This window comes from Myotis daubentonii, chromosome 3, assembly GCF_963259705.1.
Source record: "Myotis daubentonii chromosome 3, mMyoDau2.1, whole genome shotgun sequence".
NCBI classification, from domain to species: Eukaryota; Metazoa; Chordata; class Mammalia; order Chiroptera; family Vespertilionidae; genus Myotis; species Myotis daubentonii.
Genome location: NC_081842.1, coordinates 144,261,862 through 144,282,327, shown reverse-complemented (window position 1 = coordinate 144,282,327; position 20,466 = coordinate 144,261,862). Strand labels below are relative to the sequence as shown.

At 40.1% G+C, this 20,466-nt stretch overlaps 1 long non-coding RNA gene across 4 annotated transcripts in view; it reads right to left on the bottom strand.

Annotated features, from left to right (window-relative positions):
• The window catches only part of LOC132230772 (uncharacterized), a 392,295-nt gene that overhangs the window by 149,375 nt on the left and 222,454 nt on the right, over positions 1-20,466 (bottom strand). Inside the window, exon 1 of one of the 4 annotated variants that reach the window (XR_009451934.1) lies at positions 4,236-4,344. The exons of the other annotated variants lie outside the window; for them this stretch is intronic. This is a non-coding gene — a long non-coding RNA (uncharacterized LOC132230772). Of the gene's footprint in view, positions 1-4,235; positions 4,345-20,466 lie in introns of those variants that run through there. 4 annotated transcript variants of the gene reach the window in all.

The following is a 20,466-nucleotide window of genomic DNA, read 5'->3' as shown; positions in this document are numbered from 1 at the left end:
GAAACTGACTTCTCAAACTCATGGTCTTAAAAGTCTTCACAACAAAACACTACAAGGAACAGCTACACACTGAGAACTGGCTTTCAACCAAAAATCTCTTAGCCATTTGGCCTCTGAGGTAGAGCTGTAACTGCACCTAACTCTTTTCTCCCGTGTTCTGGGCTTTGAAATCACGTAACTTTTCCCCAGGTTTCTGCCATCCCAAAACAATTTTGAAGTTTCTATATTTGTTAAATTAAACTTTGCACTTGAGAGTCTTGGTTATTTACTTAACATTCAAGGGATAATAACTGTTCAAAAGGCAAGTCTCGATTTTACCATATGCTGTTCTAGCAAAAATGAGATTCACTGCAAAGGGCCAGACATATTAAGTCTCACCTCCCTCATGTCATCTTACTATGCTAATTGTGTAACTCCAGCTTTAAAAAACATCATACAAACACTCCTCCATGTGACCAGGCACTCTTTGGTGTATGACCACAATATTATCACTTCTTTCTCTTGCCTTTTTATTCTTCCCCAAATGCTGTTTTCACTGTTTCTATCTATAAAAATAAAATTTGCTTTTAAGTACAGATGAATCTCTCCTTAATAAATAAAAGAGAATCAATATAATAGGATAGGAGTCTTAGGCTGAAATTCGGCCTTAGGTCTACTCCCCAGTTAGTTGCCCAAAGTAGTTAACTTTCTCAGCCTCAGTTTCCTTATCTGCAAAATGGGGCTAATGATATTGAGTTGTCAGAATTGTTTTCAGAATAGAACTAAATAATAAGCGGAACCCTCTAAAAACAGTACCTGAGATGGAAGAAAGATGTTTGCTCATACATACATACGTGTGTGGGTGTATCCTTCCTTTCTATCTTCCCTCTTTCTACTACAGTATCCAAGGACAAGTACCTCTTTACCTCAGTACCACCTAGATAATTTACTTGACCTATCTAGGTTAATTTCCAATTCTCTTATTCTTTAAGCCATAATCTGCATTCAGTTTAGATATCTGAGTCATAAATACTCATCTCCTTTCCCTAACATTTCTTTGAGGAATTGAGGTTGTTCTTCCTAGATCATTCTTGTTGCTTTCCCCATTCTTACAGTCTCCTTATGGTATCCCGTTCCCCAACTACCAACACAAATGTTAGCTTATGACCTTTAAGATCAAACTGATATCCCCTCTCAAGATGCATTCTTCTTGTTTCATCCTGAGACACATTCCATCCCTATCCATGACTCCACCATTTATGTATATAAAGTCCTAGTCTAGAAAACCAGGTCCTGTTTTTAGTATTATTTACAAAGACCATTGTTCCTCTCACACATCCTTTTTCCTCTACCAAAGTTATACTATTGTGTCTCCTTTGATCTTATCTCTCAAAAGTCCTCATATTACTTTGGTATCCCATTAGGGATATCTACATCCCTGTAAGACAAAAACAAGAAGGTCCTTTTAACTAGAGTCTCTTTCTTTTTACTTAGTGCTTACTATATGCTTGTGTTATAAGCACTTTACATGTACGAATGCGTCAATCTCACAATAACTCTACTATTAGTCAATTGCATTATTATCTCCACCTAATAAATACGGAAAGTGAGATACAAAAATTAACTAAAAATGACAAGAGAACACCCAGCTACTAAGTGACAGACCAAGTACTCAGACCCTGGTATTCCAGATGTACTGTGTCACAGGTGACTCCAAAGTCACCTGTGTGATGGGAGCTCTAAGTCAACACTGCTCCCTGCAGAGTGCTGGGGTAACAAGATCTGAACTCCGCTCCCGGGCTCCACACCAAAGAAGGTGCTAAGAAAACAGTGCTGCTTGTGAGGAGACAGACAGATGCCACTGACTCTTTGGGGCGGGGCGGGGGGGGGGGGGACAACAAAAAATCCTCATGCCCCTCTGCATCTCAGCTCAACCTAGGCCCTGAACTCTCCAGCCCTGTTTGGGGATGCATGGGGAAATGGTGAGGTTTGCATCGCTCTCATACCACTTCTCAAGTTCACGAGTGAGCTGGAAGAGAATCCCCCTCCTGTCTTCTCCAGAAAGCTTGCCCTTTTAGAGTCTGACAGGGACTCTTCCATCTCATCCTTCCTCTCCTGGCTCAGTACACACGCTGGTGTTTACAGTTCAGGCTCCAGGAAGCTCACCTATTCGTGACTTGTGTGCGAGTTGCATATATGTTCACCTTGTCATAATTCATCTAGCTGTGTGACAATGCATTGTGTATTTTTCTCTCTGAATGGTACACCTTAATCATAATTTTTTAAAAGTATAGTTGAGCCCCCAAACCACATGCAAACAACCACTTTTATATTTTTAATACTTCATCTTCAACTTAACCCATCCGATACTGATAATGGAATAATTAAGAGACAGATCTTAAAAAAGGTATTTTTATGCTGAAAACCTTAAATGAGGCTAGCACATAAACAAGTTAGATCGTCCAAGTTCCTTAAATGACTCAGTCCTCTGCCTCTCACAATTCACATACCCCAAGAGCCAGCATTCCTAGCTACTTGCTGCTGTCTGAATACACGTTTGTTTTTCTCACACCTGCATCTTCATCTAATTCATTCAACAAGTATGTCTTTCGTCAAGAAACAAACTTGAACCAAAAGACCCAGTCTCTGTCCAGTGGGAAAAACAGATACTCAAATAACCATGCAAATAGTGTGAAAGTACAGCTGTGATAACTGCTCAGAAGGAGGGTGTGTGATGAGTGAGCACTCATAAGAGAGAGAATCTGACTTAGAAAGTCAGGCTTGCCAAGGAAGTGACACAGGAATTGCGATTTAAAGGACTGAACAGAGGAAGAGCGATGGGAGCAGCTTTCCAGACAGAGGCGAATGGATGTGCAAAGGCCCTGAGGTAAGAGGAGGCTGGTGAAGAAGAGGAGCCAAAAGAAGGCCACATCCTTCTCTGCTTTCGAAGTGACCCCTCCTCCATCAAATCCTGCTCAAATGTCACTTCCTGTGTGTAGCTGTTCCCTCTTTTCCATTTGCACTGTAAATGGATATACCTCTCATACCATCATAGCATTCCTTTTATCCTTCTGTTAGCACTTAGTTCACTGAATTGCAATTATCTGTTTATACATCTGTCTCCCTCACTAGGCTGAGAATTCATGGAGGACGGGAGCTGTAAAGTATTATCTCTGTGTCTCTGCATACATGTATAAGCATATTTTAGATGCTCACTAAGTGTTTTACGAGTGAAATAGGACAACTTAACCATGCCATGCACACGCAGACATAAACATTTTAACTTGAAACTGTATTACCTACTTTGTGAGCTGTCTCGATTTTTTTTTTTTTTTTTTTTTGCAGAGACTCAGCTGGAAAGTAGCAACTTTTTAAAAAGCCTCTCTGCCCCCAACCTTAATGAATCATAAGGTGTTATTTACTTCAGCATCAGAAACAGCTGTCCTGACTCTGTTAACACAACGTAATTCATTTTATAAATATCACACAATTATCTAATTTCTAAGTCTCTGCATGCTTTGAAAGGTGTTATTTTGGAAACAAGTCCTGGCCCATCCTAGGGAAATTCCCAAACCAGCATTGTCATGGCTAAGTATATCCACAGAAGCCTTGCAAGGCCGGGGAGGAGGCATAAACCCCCTGCTGTGGACATTCAGAGTGCTGACAGCCGGGCAGGGGAGGGGTCTCCACACCCCCAGGTCTGGCTGCAGCGGCCTGGCTTGCTTGCACTCATAGGTAATAATTTCAGAGCCCAGCAAAGCCAGCTTCCCTTCCCCAGAGCAGCACAGCGCCTCCGCGCAGCTGCCGGCCTGCCTGCCTTTGTAGGATTCGCCAGCAGAAGCGGGAAGGATTAGAAAACAGAGGCTGGCTTGTTTGCCGGCCCTTTTGCTGAGCCCTCCAAATGGGAGTAGCAGCCTTAGAGGTTTTCCTTACATGGTGTCAGCAACTCCAGGGCCCACTCTCCAGCCACCTCCAAATCCAATCCCACCCTCTCGGGGAGAGGAAAAACAATGAGATCAAGATTAGGGTATTCCTGTTGCAACCCAATCCCCAGGCTCTCCGGCTATTCGATAGGGGGTTGTCAGAAAGGGCTCTCCCCGCCTGTCCCCCACCCAAGGTCTATCTGGGCCTGACATCTCTGCAGGATTAAGGGGGGAGAGCGGGGAGCAGTGGTGGGAGTGGTAATTTAAAACCGCGCTTCCCGCAGCCGTGTTTATGAATACAAGGAGCTGTGTGCTGGCCCTTCCCATACTCACGGGCACGCTCCTGGAGCCCGGGCACTGAGACCAGGTCCCTGAGAACCGCCCTTGCTCAGACCCAGGCCGCTGCACACCACTTCCTCCTCCGCTGTCCGCGCTGAAGGGCAGGATGTGGGCCTCCTGGGAAAAGAGCCCTTTGCCAGCAGGTCACGCGGCTGCCCTTTGATCTCTTCCCACCAGACTGGGTTTGCCTCCTGGGTTGGGTTTTTTTTTTGCATGCTTTTTAAAAAAAAAAAAAAACCTGGCATACATGGAAGTTAGTACTTATTACAGATTTCCTGCCTTTATCTCATTTAATTATAAAATCTCCTGGGAAGAAGGAAGAGAGTCTATGAAGGGCCAGGGCAAGGAGCAGAATCCATCCAAAACAGGGGGGGGGGGGGGGGGGGGGCGCTGAGGAGCGGGGTGGCGAAGGGGGCACTGTGATGGCTGGGGCTGCTGGGTGTGTTTCACAGTGCATCCCTCCCCCTGCTTCATGCTTAGGATGGAAGCTGTCTGTCTTACACAACCTGTCCTCGCACATGTCTCGACCTCAGAGGCAGGGCCAGGCAGAGGGAAAAACTGTGCAGTTGGACTGTGGTGGCCAGAGAGCCCCAAGATCCTTCTGCCCCCACGCCTGTCCTAGAAGCCTGTATCTGGGCTTTCTACGTGTACTAGTTCCTGCTTATCTGCGGGACACATGTGCCAAGATGCCCAGTGGATGCCTGAATCTAAGGACAATGCAGAACCCTATATATGTTATGTTTGGGGGCTACACATATAAACCTATGGTAAGTTTAATTTATAAATTAGGCGCAGAAAGAGGTTACTAATGATAAAGTAGAACAATTATAACTGTAATAAATATACTGTGCTAAAGGTTAGGTGATGTGGTCTCTCACAATATTTTATTGTACTGCACTCACTTTTTCACTTAAAGGACGTGCCTTATGGCTTCTCTGTGGCATATCCAAATTGCCAGCACCTCTGCTCTTGTGCTTTGGGGCAATATTAAGTAAAATAAGGATTACTGGGACACAGCACTTCCGCACAGAGACAGTCCATCTGATAACCAAGACAGCTCCGCACTAACAGGTGGGGGAGCGTATACAGTGTGGAGACACCAGACAAAGGGGTGAGTCACATCTCAGGCAGGATGGAGTGGGATGCGGGAGATTTAATCCCACTACTCAGAACAGAGTGCAATATAAACCTTATGAATTATTTCTAGAATTTTCCATTTAATGTTTTCAGACGGCAGTTGATGGAGGGAAACCGAAACCACGGAAAGCAAAACCGTGGATAAGGGGGGGACCACTGTATGTATTCCCTTCTAAAGAAAAGAATATCCCTAGGGATGAGTCAGAATAAATTGTCCTGCCCTGGGAACCCTCTCAGAACGGCCCTGTCTCCATCCCCCTCCTCACCACATGCTTAGGGTCCAAGTGCATGCCTTATTGGGGCATCTCTTACTTTTTCAGGAGAGTATTTTACCTATCAGTCACTCCCAATAGAATGTAAGCCCCAAGAAGTCAGGAAATGTTTAGTGTATAAGAGGCACTCATTAAATGTTGATGAAGTAAACTAAGAATTTTCGGTAATATGGTTGTAAACATGAAATCTCCAAACAAATGTTACATTGGTTCACTTCAAATACCAGAGAGCCTGTACTTTAAATAAACCAACATTTATTCAGAAATTATGTGCTAGGACGAGTCACAGGCAAATGTGAACCCATAAAAGTAGCGCTGCTGGATTCTAAAACTTCTTTATTTCCCCCTTAATGGGATGTATTCTGTTGTGGTAGACATGTGAATCCTTTCAAAATGAAGCTGAAATTTCTACACAACCCCTCCTGAGCGCCTGAGAAAATGCTGGGGAGCAACTCCAGTGGTCCTCCTCCGAGGGTGCTCAGCAGTCCTAGCTGTATAACATTGTGTTTACACTCCAGACCTGGGGCCTAGCCCTCTGGATGAATGGTCTGGATTGAGACTGAGGCCAGCTTTCTGAAATGTTGACTTCAGCACTCCTGTGGGCCAGACCCATCAGCCCTAAAGCCCCGAAAACTACACAGGAAAACTGTAGGAAAGATTATAACTGTATCTCTGAGTGCTTACCCACTGCTGAAATTTGTCTAATCTCTCCTCACAGCTGAAATGTGAAGAAAGCAAGGATCTGAAGCTCCATAGGACCAATTGTTTAACAGAATAAAAATGCTTTAGCAATAAGGTCTCCCAGCTTTTAAAGTAAACAAGGCCACTGTGGATCCAACTCATGGAAACTAAAAGTCCCCCCCAAAAGATTAAAATTGTGGGGTATATAGTTATCAAATTCTGCTATCTCAAAAAAGTTACAAATTAACAAGGCTCATTTCTCACAAGCATACTGGGGTGGGAAAAGGCATATAAACTACGTTTCCTGGAAGAAAAAAAAAGTACATTATGGTCACACACAACGTTAGGAGCTTGAGATTTTAAATTCCACAAGTATATTCTATAATCCAGGCGTCAGCAAACTTTCTATTAAAAATACTAAATATGCCCTGGCCTGGTAGCTCAGGTGGTTAGAGTGTTGTCCTGATAGGCCAAGGTGGTAGGTTTGATCCCTGGTCAGGGCACATACAAGAATCTACCAATGAAAACATAAAATAAGTGCAATAACAATTTGATCTCTCTCTCTCTCTCTCTCTCTCTCTCTCTCTCTCTCTGGTCATTGACTAAAATAAAATTTTTTTGAACACTAAATAATTTTGGTTTTATGAGCCACATGGACCTTTTCCCACCTTCACAATTATGCCTGTATAGCCATAGATAATACGTAAAGAAGTGTCCCAATAAACTTTATTTACAAAATCAGGTCATATAATCAATGGTTGAGTTCATCAGCATTACCAATAATATTAAATTGTGAACAACAACAAACTTTAACAACCCTATCCCAAGCACAGTTTTGTTAGCACTGAATTTCAACTAAACACAACTCAACTGCCCTGGGCTAGTGTTTCGGCAGAATATTAATGACAATGATCCTTTGTGTTTGAAGATCAAGCTTCAAAACTGTTGAAATGTTCCCAGCAAAAATGGGAATCTATGCTTTCTCTTTAAAATAATGGTGAGTTTTCAGAAACTGCGTGCATATGTTGACATTTAAACAGCTGGCACATACAAACGCGGGATATACTCAGAAAGAGTATATTTTCACATGGAAATGCAATCAATGACTCGGATCTGAATATACCTATCTAGTCAGAACCACCATATTCAGTCACTTGCTAGAACACCAAACTAAGTAAGCCATGGGGATAAAAGGACCTATGTCATACTTTAAACAATAAAAATTAAAAGAAAAGGGGGGGGGGGATATTAGCTTTGAACAGGATCTTATGTGTCAACTGGGAGAAAAAATAACATTTAATTTATACAAAGAAACTGAGGTAGAGAGAACTTGTCACTTGCCCAAGATCACAAAGCCCAATTGTAGAGGAGGCATGACTACACGACAGTCAACTAAGTGCTCTAAGAAGGGACAATGTCAGCTATGGCTCAACACTGTATTCCCAGCCTTGAGAACAGATCCTGGCACACAGGAGGCAATTAAGAAATACTTGTTGAATAAACAACTACAGAATTAATGAATAAACAACAAATGAGCCCGACCAATATACTTTCCCATCAAAAGTTGTATGCACTTATAAAAAACTTATTCAAAAAGAACGTTCTGTGTATAACTTTCTTCCCAATGTTGAATTGTGCATTTAGTCCTTCAGACGCCACCATAAACTGCAGAACTAATGTGAGCAGCCTCAAGGAGTCGGAGCACCACTCAAGGCAGCTGATTCCATCCTAAGGAATGATTTATGCATGATGAGAATCTGTCTGGAACATCAATGATGTCTTTATCTTCAACTACTACTCACAGAGGACTCAGCCTAAGTGTACTCATACTGTTTGTCCGGGGTTTCCCAGGACTTGTAAAATGCAAGCCTGATTGCTTGGAGGGGTTATGGCTTATTTCACATTATCTACACCCACTCATCCATCACCGTGGGACTTTGTGGCATACAAAGCAAGCTCTTCAAAGCAGGGGTTAGGAGGCACTCTCTAACTATTCCTGACTGTTGCCATATTTCCCCTTCCTGACAACAGACCGGACAGGTGCTGCCCCGGGAGACCTTGCTGTATAGAGTGGCACTCCTACTCGACCACCATCAGATCTAAAGCACCTCGCCCAGCTCCATACTTGAAGGTCAAGTGGAAACAACCTGCATTCCTTCCACAGGTGTTGGCCTTTTAAAAGGAATGCAGACTTTGAGCTCCATTTATGTTTTCAAAATATTGCTTTTTCTTTGAACTTGGAATGTGTAACTTTATCCACAGACTGTGCAATTTTACATTCACCCAGACACTGTTTCTATGACATGACTCTTCAATAGCTCAACTATTTTTAAAAATCTTTAGAAAAATCCCACAATAGAGAGCTAGAGAATAGACTTTCTTCTACATTTCCTTAGAAAATCCACATATAAATGTAAATGAATAAATACACACATGTGTGTATATACCTTTTAAGGGGGAAAGGGTGGATGGCAGCCTTAAATAAAAGGTCCAGAAATTCAACAGCCACTTGGCCTTCCTTTCTAAGCCTTTAACAATGACTACTCAGCAGTAGCCCATTAGCGAACCAGAAGTAATTAAGGGTAGGAAAAGTCCTGCTCCTTAACCACTTAGTCTTTTAAAGAAAAACAGTACTAAATATGTGTGGCTAATTTTAAAAAATTCTGCAAACTTTCCCAACTGTTGAAAAGGAACAACAAGTAATATTATATAAATTTCAAAATAATTAAAAACATTTAAAATATATGAGCTCTGTAAATAAAATTTTTAGACAACACTTTTCAATTCGTTGTGCTTTATTGACATAATGCTCTTCTGGAAATACTATTAATGAACTTTTTAAAAATTTAATACTGAAAGCAGCATACATATAGGTACTTTCATTTCATTTCACACACGCATAATTTTCCAGGGTGACACACATACACAGACAGACACACCTTTATAGAACTGAAATGCCAGATTCAAAATAAATTCATAACATTTACAGCATAAATTCAGACATCTGAGGGGGGTTTCCCACAATTAAATTCATTGTGCTATCAACAAAATTGGTTTATTTTAAGATTGCCTGTCCAATATATAAATTTCCCTTTGTGTTTGAAATACTTTTATCAGATAAGATAGCTTTTGTTTGAACTGCTATTTTGAGAATTTGCTTTGGGGTTTTGAATACACACAGTGAAGTAACTTGAGATTTCCTACCCTGCTTTAAAATGTGTTTCTTCTGTCTGTTTGTATTTAGTAATTTCCTGTCAAATAACCTCACATAATTAACTTTCCTTGCTCCAACCTACTTTTGTCCCCCCTATTCCTACTTCCTGAGAACGGCAATAAAATGCTGATTACACTTTGCTGTTATCTGCCTTTTCCTCCTCCATCCCCCTCCTTCACTCCCTTTGTCAGAGCCCACTCTCAGGTTTCAGCACTTGGTGGACTCAGGGAGGCCTGGAACAGAAAGGAAGCAAATCCCATGACAGGAGTTCCTGTTCATCAGCATTTATTGGGGAGCCCCATTGTGAGCTGGGCCAATCAAGTAGTGGGAGGTATGTCCGATTCTTTTCCCCAAATTCAGGGAAATCCATGGACCAAATCCCCCCTCATCTATTCCTGATGTGTATGTGAATGCCTCCCTCCCCATCAGTCCTGATTAAGAGTTGAGAAGACTGGAAAGCTCTGTGGGCCTAAGAGGCTCAGAAGAGGAAAAATACCCACCAACGCTTACAAATTTTTATTTACAGGTATTAATAGAAATTAAACCTGGCTTTTTTCATACAACTGAGTGGATCAGCCAAAGTTACTTCTTGATAATTAATCTTTCATTTCACACTAATTGAACACTTCATTGAAATTATACAACTCATTCATTCGCTTTATTATGCAGACATTCCAAAGGCACATTTCCTAAGATGTGGCAGGAGGAAAAAAAAGCAAAAAATGTTGACTACATGAAATATTAGTGTTGGTACTTGCAGGACACAATGATGGATCACCATTATGTCCAGCAGGGTTTCTTACCTTTACCCTATTGATACATCTGCCCAATTAATTCTTTGTTGTGGGGGGCTGTCCTGCTCATTGTCCTGTAGGATGTTTAGCAGCACCCATGACCTCCAGCCACTAGATGCAAGTATTGTATTTTCTTCTTTTTCTATTTTTTAAATTTTTTTATTGATTAAGGTATTACATATGTGTCTTTATCCCCCCATTACCCCCTCACTCATGCCCTCACCCCCCCCCCCTGTTGTCTGTGTCCATTGGTTAGGCTTATATGCATGCATACAAGTCCTTTGGTTGATCTCTCCCCCTTACCCCCACCCTCCCCTTCCTTCCCTCTGAGGTTTGATGTTCTGATCAATGATTCTCTGTCTCTGGATCTGTTTTTGTTCATCAGTTTATGTTTGTATTTTCAACTGTTATTTGTGACCATCAGAAATGTCTCCAGACATTGGCAAATGTCCTGGAAACAAAATCACCCTCGGTTGAACAAAAGTGATATATACTTAACTCAGAATAGTAAAGCTGCTTCTCTTTATTCCTTACAGACAAAAACACAGTTTGTGAAAACTCTAGCTACTTCACCATATGAGGGACACAACCTTATAATTCCAGAAAATGTCTCCACACCGACCACTTAACATGTAAGAAAAAAATGATCATGAGTTCAAATCATGACAGGCCTTAAGTTCACAAGTGACACATCTCAGTGTTCCAAACCCATTGGAAAGAATAAAAGAAATGTAAGTACCCAAGGACAAAAATCACAAACATTTTCATGGGCCAGAAACAGACCAGAAATGCCAGCTAGCAAGAAGGGCTAAGCCACAGGATGCTGGAATCCGAGCCCCCTAAGCCAGTGGTGTTTGTGAGCTATGCCTGATGGCAGAGTCCACACCCAGCAGTTCCACTCCCAGGTGCCCTAGAGAAACTCTTGAATGTGTGCATCAGTTGACTTGTACAAGAGTGTTCACAACTGCACCACTATTGGTGGCAAAAAGTAAACCAAAAAAGTCCACTAGTTGGAGAATGGATAAATATACTGTCATGTATGCCAATGATGTAATATTATTCACAGCTACAACAGAAAAATAGCTGCTCCAGATAACACTAGTGAATCTTAGAAACATGATCTTGAATAAAGAGCTAGTCACAAAAAGACTACCTATAATGTGATAATATTTTTTACATAATTCAAATACAAACAAATCTAAATATATTAAACTTATTTTTTAAAACCCAATGTGTGTTTCTTTAAAAGCAAAAGTGAGAAATACTAAATTCAGATTAGTGATTTTCTCTGGGGAGGAAGTAAGTGGTTATATATACAGGTAAAGTGAAGTGCATTGGAAATGCCTGTGGTGAATTAATTGGCATTCATTTACTATAGGTAAGTTATAAGATACAACTTACCTATACAGCACATGTGCAGGTGTGTGTATTAATTGTATTTATTAAATATTATATACCAATTTTTTAAAGTTCAATTTCAGGAAAAGGGGAAAAAGACCTAGGAAAGTGATGGCAAACAAAAAGCAAAATATTAAAGGTACTTCAGTAGCATAAAAAAGTGACATAAAGAATTTTTTTAAATGCATGGGAATATAAGAAACAACAAACAAAGAAATTGATAAACTACCAGTAAACATGATTAATCAACTGAGAATGTAACCAATTTTTTATGTTAAAAGGGGCAAAGTTAAAACTTTAGGCCACAAAACCAAGATGGGGTTATTTAGTGGGTACTAATGCTACAGTCCTTTTCATAGTCAGGAGGATAGTACTAAACATACTGAATAACTATATATTTTATTAGAACAATTTATGCTTCCATAAAACATTGGATCTTAAACACTTAAAAGCAATCACTGTGAAAGGAGAACCGCGGGATTCCGGGCGCCGCCAGGGAAATTGAGAGCTGGGTTCTGTGATCACGGAGGACTGAGCCTAAAGGGGGCAGCCTGAAGAGCTGACCTGACCATGCAGTCCCGGTAAGAGAAGAAGCTTACAGAAACCAAGCCTTCCCCATTTCCGCGGCCGGCATTTGTTTGTTTGTTTTCACTGAATTCTGTTCATGGGACATTTCGGATACAGACACTCACCTGTGCTGAAGAGAGGGAGAGTGTGCGGAGGAGTGGAATCTGGGGAGAGACTGGGGAAAGAGGGGGAGCCGGGAGAGGTGGTAGTGAATTGAGTGCTGAGACACCCCAGAGCCCGGGACTGGGGCAGCCACCCGCTCCTGAGAGGGAGTCTCCTCCCCCCAGCCCCCAGGCAAGGAGCACAGCCACACCCAGATTCCACCCTGTACGAGATCAAGGATTAAGATAACCTGATCAGTCCCTGGGAGTTAACAGGGTCTGGCCTATAGGGGGATTTTCAATCCCAGCAACAACATAGCGCCGGTAACTAACTATTACGCAGTCAGCTCTGGGCAGTGAACTTCCACTGGACAGAGAGGCCCTATAGCCTCAGAGGCCAACCCCAGAACACTGCCACCCAGAGGCTGACCCACAAACTGACTCTTTGCTAAACACAAAATAAGGCAGTCTGGGAAATAAATGCGGCATGCTTTAAAATAAGGACTGTGGTTTACAACACAGAGGAACAGTATATTGCAGGGAAACTCAACACTCTCCTGAATACCTGGAAGGTCTAAGGCGAGCCACACTGAAGAATAGAAGAAACGAAGGACCTTCACTACTGCAATTTTTTTTCTTTTTTCACTTTTTAACTAAGAAACCAATTTTTTCTTCATTCTTTTTTTTTTCTGTTCTTTTTTTTTTCTTTTTTTTTTCTTTCTTTTCTTCTTTTTCCATCACCTGATTTTACCCTTTTAATTACTACCTTCTTATTTTTAACCAGTATTATTACTGCTACCATTTTACCATTTTTTAAAGTGCCATTTTATTTTTTCTTTATTTTATTTTGGGATTAGTGTTCACCATTCTATTTTCATCGTTATATTATTGGTTGTTTCTAGTTTGCATTCATATCCAGGGAGCTGTTGCTGGAATTTGTTGGGATTAATGGCTGTTCTATAGGAGTATTCTCGTCATATAAAAAGTCTCTTCCCTCTTCCACTTCATTCTCTCTTTTCGCTCTTTTTTTTTTTCTTTTCTTTTCTCGCTTTTATTTTCCCCCTTCCTTTTTCCCAATTTCATTTTTGCACTCCCTTTTTTTGGTCCCTACTTTTCTTTTCCTTTTTCTCTTTTATCTTTTTCTCTTCCTTCTGCCTTATCCCCTAATTCTCTTAATTCAGGTGGTCACCTTTAATTGGGGTTATTAATATCGTGAATATATTTGTGTATAGTGCCTGGTACGTGGTGCCTTGTTGTGTTGTATTTTGTGCCTTTAAATCAACGCAGCAGATCCAAGCAACAGCAACCTCCTGAGCACCTCATCCTCTGCTGAGGAACAGCAGCTGTACGTGAAACCTCGCCCCACCAGCCGGAAGAGCCACCACAGCTGTGAACAGCACCCACCAGAGGAGCTGCTGCCAACTGAAGAGCAGCTGCTACCGCAACCGCCCGAAGAGCAACCACAGACCAAGGAGTCACTGCCACCAAGGGAGCAACCACTGAACAACTCAACGTCTAGATATGTCAGTGAGATCAAACATGGGTAGACAAAGAAACCCCCAAAGGAAAGAGAAGGAGGACTCTCCAGAAAAGCAGCTAAGTAATACAGAGGCATGCAACATGACAGATAAAGAATTCAGAATAAGGATCCTAGAGTGCATAAACCGGATGGAGGAAAAAATCGACAACCTCTGCAAGAAGCAAGAAGAAACAGATGAAAAAATCGATAACATATGGAAGAAGCTAGAAGAAACAGATGAAAAAATCGATAACATATGGAAGAAGCTAGAAGAAACAGATGAAAAAATCAACAACCTAAGTAAGACCCAAGAAGAAATGAAGAGTGATATAGCTGCAATGAAAAACTCCATTGAAAGTATCAACAGTAGACTAGGAGAAGCGGAGGACCGAATAAGTGAATTAGAAGACAAGGAAGCAAAACACACCCAAAATGTACTGCAATTGGAGAAAAAAATTAAAAGACAGGAGGAGAGCCTAAGGGAGCTTTGGGACAACATGAAACGAAACAACATACGAATAATAGGAGTACCAGAACAACAGAAAGATGAACAAGGATTAGAAAACCTACTCGAAGAAATAATATCAGAAAACTTTCCTGAGGTGGGGAAGAAAAAAGTCACACAAGCCCAGAGAGTCCCAAACAAGGTGAACCCGAAAAGACCCACACCAAGACACATCATAATCACCATGGCAAATGTTCAGGACAAAGAGAGAATCTTACAGGCTGCAAGAGAGAGACGGAAAGTTACATACAAGGGATCTCCCATTAGATTGTCAAATGACTTCTCAACAGAAACACATCAGGCCAGAAAAGAATGGACTGAAATTTACAAAGTGATGCAAAGCAAAGGACTGAATCCAAGAATACTCTATCCAGCAAGGCTATCATTCAAACTTGAAGGGGAAATAAGAAGCTTCACAGACAAAAAAAGACTAAGGGAGTTTGTCACCACCAAGCCAGCAATGCAAGGAATGCTAAAGGGACTGGTATAAAAACAAGAAATAAAAAGCTCAGAAAGAAAACAGCCACACACACACACAAAAAGAAATGGCTACAAACAAGTACCTTTCAATAATAACTTTAAACGTAAACGGACTAAATGCTCCAACCAAAAGACATCGAGTGGCTGAATGGATAAAAAAACATGACCCATACATCTGCTGTCTACAAGAAACCCACCTCATTAGAAGGGACTCACACAGACTGAAAGTGAAAGGATGGAAAATATCTTTCAGGCAAATGGAAAGGAAAAGAAAGCTGGGGTAGCAATACTTATATCGGACAAAATAGACCTCAAAGTGAAGGCCTTAACAAGAGATAAGGAAGGCCACTTCATAATACTAAAGGGATCAATACAACAAGAAGATATAACCCTGGTAAACATATATGCACCCAATGTAGGAGCACCCAAATTCATAAAAAAACTCCTGGAAAATATCAAAGGAGAGATCGACAACAATACAATCATAGCAGGGGACTTTAATACACCATTGACAGCACTGGATAAGTCCTATAGACAAACAATCAGCAAAGATACAGCAATCCTAAATGACTCACTAGATCAGATGGACTTAATAGACATCTTCAGAACACTGCACCCCAAAGCCAGAGAATATACGTTCTTCTCAGGTGCTCATGGGACATATTCAAAAATAGACCACATATTGGGTCACAAGCAAAGTATCCCCAAATTCAAGAAGATTGAAATCATAAAAAGCGTCTTCGCAGACCACGATGGCATAATATTAGAAATAAACTACAATAAAAACAACCCAAAATACTCAAACACCTGGAAGCTGAATAGCATGCTATTAAATATTGATTGGGTTACCAATGAGATCAAAGAAGAAATTAAAAACATCCTGGAAACTAATGACAATGAAAACACAACAATCCAAAACCTATGGGACACATTGAAAGCAGTCCTGAGAGGGAAGTTTATAGCTCTACAGGCCTATCTCAAAAAACAAGAAAAAATGGTAGTAAATCATCTAACTCTACAACTCAAAGAATTAGAAAGAGAGCAACAAGAAAACCCCAGAGTGAGCAGAAGGAAGGAGATAATAAAGATTAGAGCAGAAATAAATGACATAGAGACCAAAAAAACAATACAGAAAATCAATGAAACCAAGAGCTGGTTCTTTGAAAGGATAAACAAGATTGATAAACCTCTAGCCAGACTCACCAAGAAGCAGAGAGAGAGGACCCAAATAAATAAAATCAGAAACGATAGAGGCGAAATAACAACAGACCCCACAGAAATACAAATGATTGTTAAAAAATACTATGGACAGCTTTACTCCAACAAACTAGACAACCTGGAGGAAATGGACAAATTCCTAGAAAAATACAGCATTCCAAAACTCAATCAGGAAGAATCTAAAAATCTCAACAGGCCAATAACTATGGAAGAAATTGAAGCAGTCATCAAAAAGCTTCCATCAAACAAAAGCCCAGGACCAGACGGCTTCACAGGGGAGTTTTACCAAACATTCAAGGAAGAACTAAAACCTATCCTCCTCAGACTACTACAAAAAATTCAAGAGGAAGGAACACTTCCAAGCTCATTCTATGAAGCCAGCATCACCCTAATACCAAAACCAGGTAAAGACAACACAATGAAAGAGAATTACAGGCCAATATCCCTCATGAACATAGATGCCAAAATCCTCAACAAAATCTTAGCAAATCGGATCCAGCAGTACATCAGAAAGATCATACACCATGACCAAGTAGGATTTATCCCAGGGATGCAAGGATGGTACAATATCCGCAAATCAATAAACGTGATACATCACATAAACAAATTGAAAGAAAAAAACCACATGGTCATATCAATTGATGCAGAAAAAGCATTTGACAAAATTCAACACCCATTTTTGATAAAAACTCTCAGCAAGGTGGGAGTAGAAGGATCATACCTCAACATAATAAAAGCCATATATGACAGGCCCACAGCCAACATCATACTCAACGGACAAAAACTAACACCATTTCCCCTAAGAACAGGAACAAGACAGGGATGCCCCCTCTCACCACTCCTGTTCAACATAGTACTGGAAGTGTTAGCCATTGCAATTCGGCAAGAAGAAGAAATAAAAGGCATCCAAATTGGAAAAGAGGAAGTAAAACTGTCCTTATTTGCAGACGACATGATATTATACATACAAAACCCTAGAGATTCCATCAAAAAGCTACTAGACTTAATACATGAATTTGGCAATGTAGCAGGATACAAAATTAACCCCAAGAAATCTGAGGCATTTCTATACACCAATAGTGAACTTTCAGAAAGAGAGATTATAAAAACAATCCCGTTTACCATTGCACCAAAAAAACTAAGCTACCTAGGAATAAACTTAACTAAAGAGGTAAAAGACCTCTACTCAGAAAACTACAGGACGTTGAAAAAAGACATAGAGGAAGACATAAACAGATGGAAGAACATACCGTGTTCATGGATTGGTAGAATCAACATCATTAAAATGTCCATACTACCCAAAGCAATCTATAAATTCAACGCACTTCCCATTAAAGTACCAACAGCATACTTCAGAGATCTAGAACGAACTTTCCAAAAATTCATCTGGAATAAAAAAAGACCCCGAATAGCTGCAGCAATCCTGAAAAAGAACAAAGTAGGTGGGATCTCAATACCAGATATCAAGTTGTATTACAAAGCCACTGTTCTCAAAACTGCCTGGTACTGGCACAAGAATAGGCATATAGATCAATGGAATAGAATAGAGAGCCCAGAAATCGGCCCGAACCAATACGCTCAATTAATATTTGACAAAGGAGGCAAGAACATACAATGGAGCCAAGATAGTCTCTTCAATAAATGGTGTTGGGAAAATTGGACAGATATATGCAAGAAAATGAAACTAGACCACCAACTTACACCATACACAAAAATAAACTCAAAATGGATAAAGGACTTAAATGTACGACAGGAAACCATAAAAATTCTAGAAGAATCCAAAGGCAAGAAAATCTCAGACATATGCCGAAGCAATTTCTTCACTGATACAGCTCCTAGGGCACTTGAAACTAAAGAAAAAATAAACAAATGGGACTACATCAAAATAAAAAGCTTCTGCACAGCAAAAGAAACCATCAACAAAACAACGAGAAAACCCACTGTGTGGGAAAACATATTTGCCAATGACATATCTGATAAGGGCCTAATCTCCAAAATTTATAGGGAACTCATACAACTTAACAAAAGGAAGATAAACAATCCAATCAAAAAATGGGCAAAGGACCTAAATAGACACCTTTCAAAAGAGGACATTCAGAAAGCCAAGAGACATATGAAAACATGCTCAAAGTCACTAATCATCCGAGAGATGCAAATCAAAACAGCAATGAGGTACCATCTCACACCTGTCAGACTGGCTATCATCAACAAATCAACAAACGACAAGTGCTGGAGAGGATGTGGAGAAAAAGGAACACTTGTGCACTGCTGGTGGGAATGCAGACTGGTGCAGCCACTATGGAAGACAGTATGGAGTTTCCTTAAAAAACTGAAAATGGAACTCCCATTTGACCCTGTGATCCCACTTCTAGGAATATATCCCAAGAAACCAGAAACACCAATCAGAAAGGATATATGCACCCCTATGTTCATAGCAGCACAATTCACCATAGCTAAGATCTGGAAACAGCCTAAGTGCCCATCAGTAGATGAATGGATTAGAAAACTGTGGTACATCTACACGATGGAATACTATACTGCTGTAAAAAGGAAGGAACTCCTACCATTTGCAACGTCATGGATGGAACTGGAGAGCATTATGCTAAGTGAAATAAGCCAGTCAATAAAGGAAAAATACCACATGATCTCACTCATTCATGGACAATAGAGACCATTCTAAACTTTTGAACAATAATAGATACAGAGGCAGAGCTGCCTCAAACAGATTGTCAAACTGCAGCGGGAAGGCCGGGGAGGGTTGGGGGGCAGGAGGTAGGGGGGTAAGAGATCAACTAAAGGACTTGTATGCATGCATATAAGCATAACCAATGGACATAAGACACTGGGTGATAGGGGAGGCTAGGGGACTGTCTAGGGCGGGGGGATAAAATGGATACATATGTAATACCCTTTGTAATACTTTAAGCAATAAAAAAAAAAAGATAAAAAAAAATAAATTTAAAAAAAAAAAAAGCAATCACTGAAAAACATTAGAAATTTCATTTGTGCCTTCCAATCCAGCAAGTGTGTGTGGCGGGTAGGGGGGAAATATTAGACAAAGTTTTATGGAACCATTATCAGGAAATGAGAAATAAAGAAACTAGGAGAAAAAAGGTAAATAGGACTCACTAAATATGTTGTAACAAGGTGGAAATAAATCAAAATACACATATAATCACAATAAGGTTAAATTCATAAAATGCACCTACTGAAAGAAAATCTCAGGGAGACTGTAAGAAGAGAAATGTAGCCCTGGATAGTGTGGCTCAGTTGGTTGGAGAACCGCCCCACACACCAAAAGGTCTTTGGTTCAATTCCTGATCAGGGCACATACCCAGCTGCCGGTGTGATCCCTAGTCTGGGAGCATAGATGAGGCAACTGATGGATGTTTCTCTCTCACTCTCTCTCAGTCTCTCAATAACAATGGGAAAAATATCCTTGGGTGAGAATTAACAACAACAACAACAAAATCAATGACCATGTCCCCAGGTGAGGAGAGAGAGAGAGAGAGAAATCTAAAACACGCCAAGAAAGACTAAATATAAAGGATTAAAAAAGATGAGGCAAATAATAACTGAAAGTAAGGCTGTTATAATATCAACATCAGAAAAAGTAGAATTTAAGGCAAAAACATCTAAAGATTAAAGAACAACTTGCCATACAATAAAAAACCCATGAATATGTAACCTATTGCTTGTGTATTTTAAATAATAAAGCCTTAAAAGTGAAAAACAAAAACTAATGGAATTATGAGATTTTGTCAATCCAAAATTCTAATGAGATGTTCACACACCTATGTTAAACACTGTAAATCAAGAGGTCAATATTAGTAATGATGTTGAGAATTAAACAAAATTAACTATTCAATAAATACATTTAGAAACTTGGAGTCAGCAAGGAGAGTGTATCTGTGATTTTCTAATACACATAAAGCAGTTACTAAGATTGACTCTGTACCGCCATAAACGATGTCTTAATAAAAATTCAGGCTCCATTTCATGCAGAGCTTGTTCTCAAAATTTATTATTAAAACAGAAAATAAAAAGTATTTATATGGGAAGAGAAGAATCCAACCTAATGAGCTAATTATCCAACTTAAGATGAAAAAGAAAATACTATTCACAAAGTAGAAGGAAGGAAATGATAAAGAAAAACTATGTGAGTAAAAACAATATTTGATGACTAATTAAGCCAATGTTATTTTTAAATATTAAGATATATAACCCTCTGAGAAGGTAATAAAAAAAAGGAAAGGAATAAACAACAATATCAGAAATGATAAAAGACACAGCAGAGATTACAAGTAAGAGAGTACCTGACCATTTATGCCAATAAAAT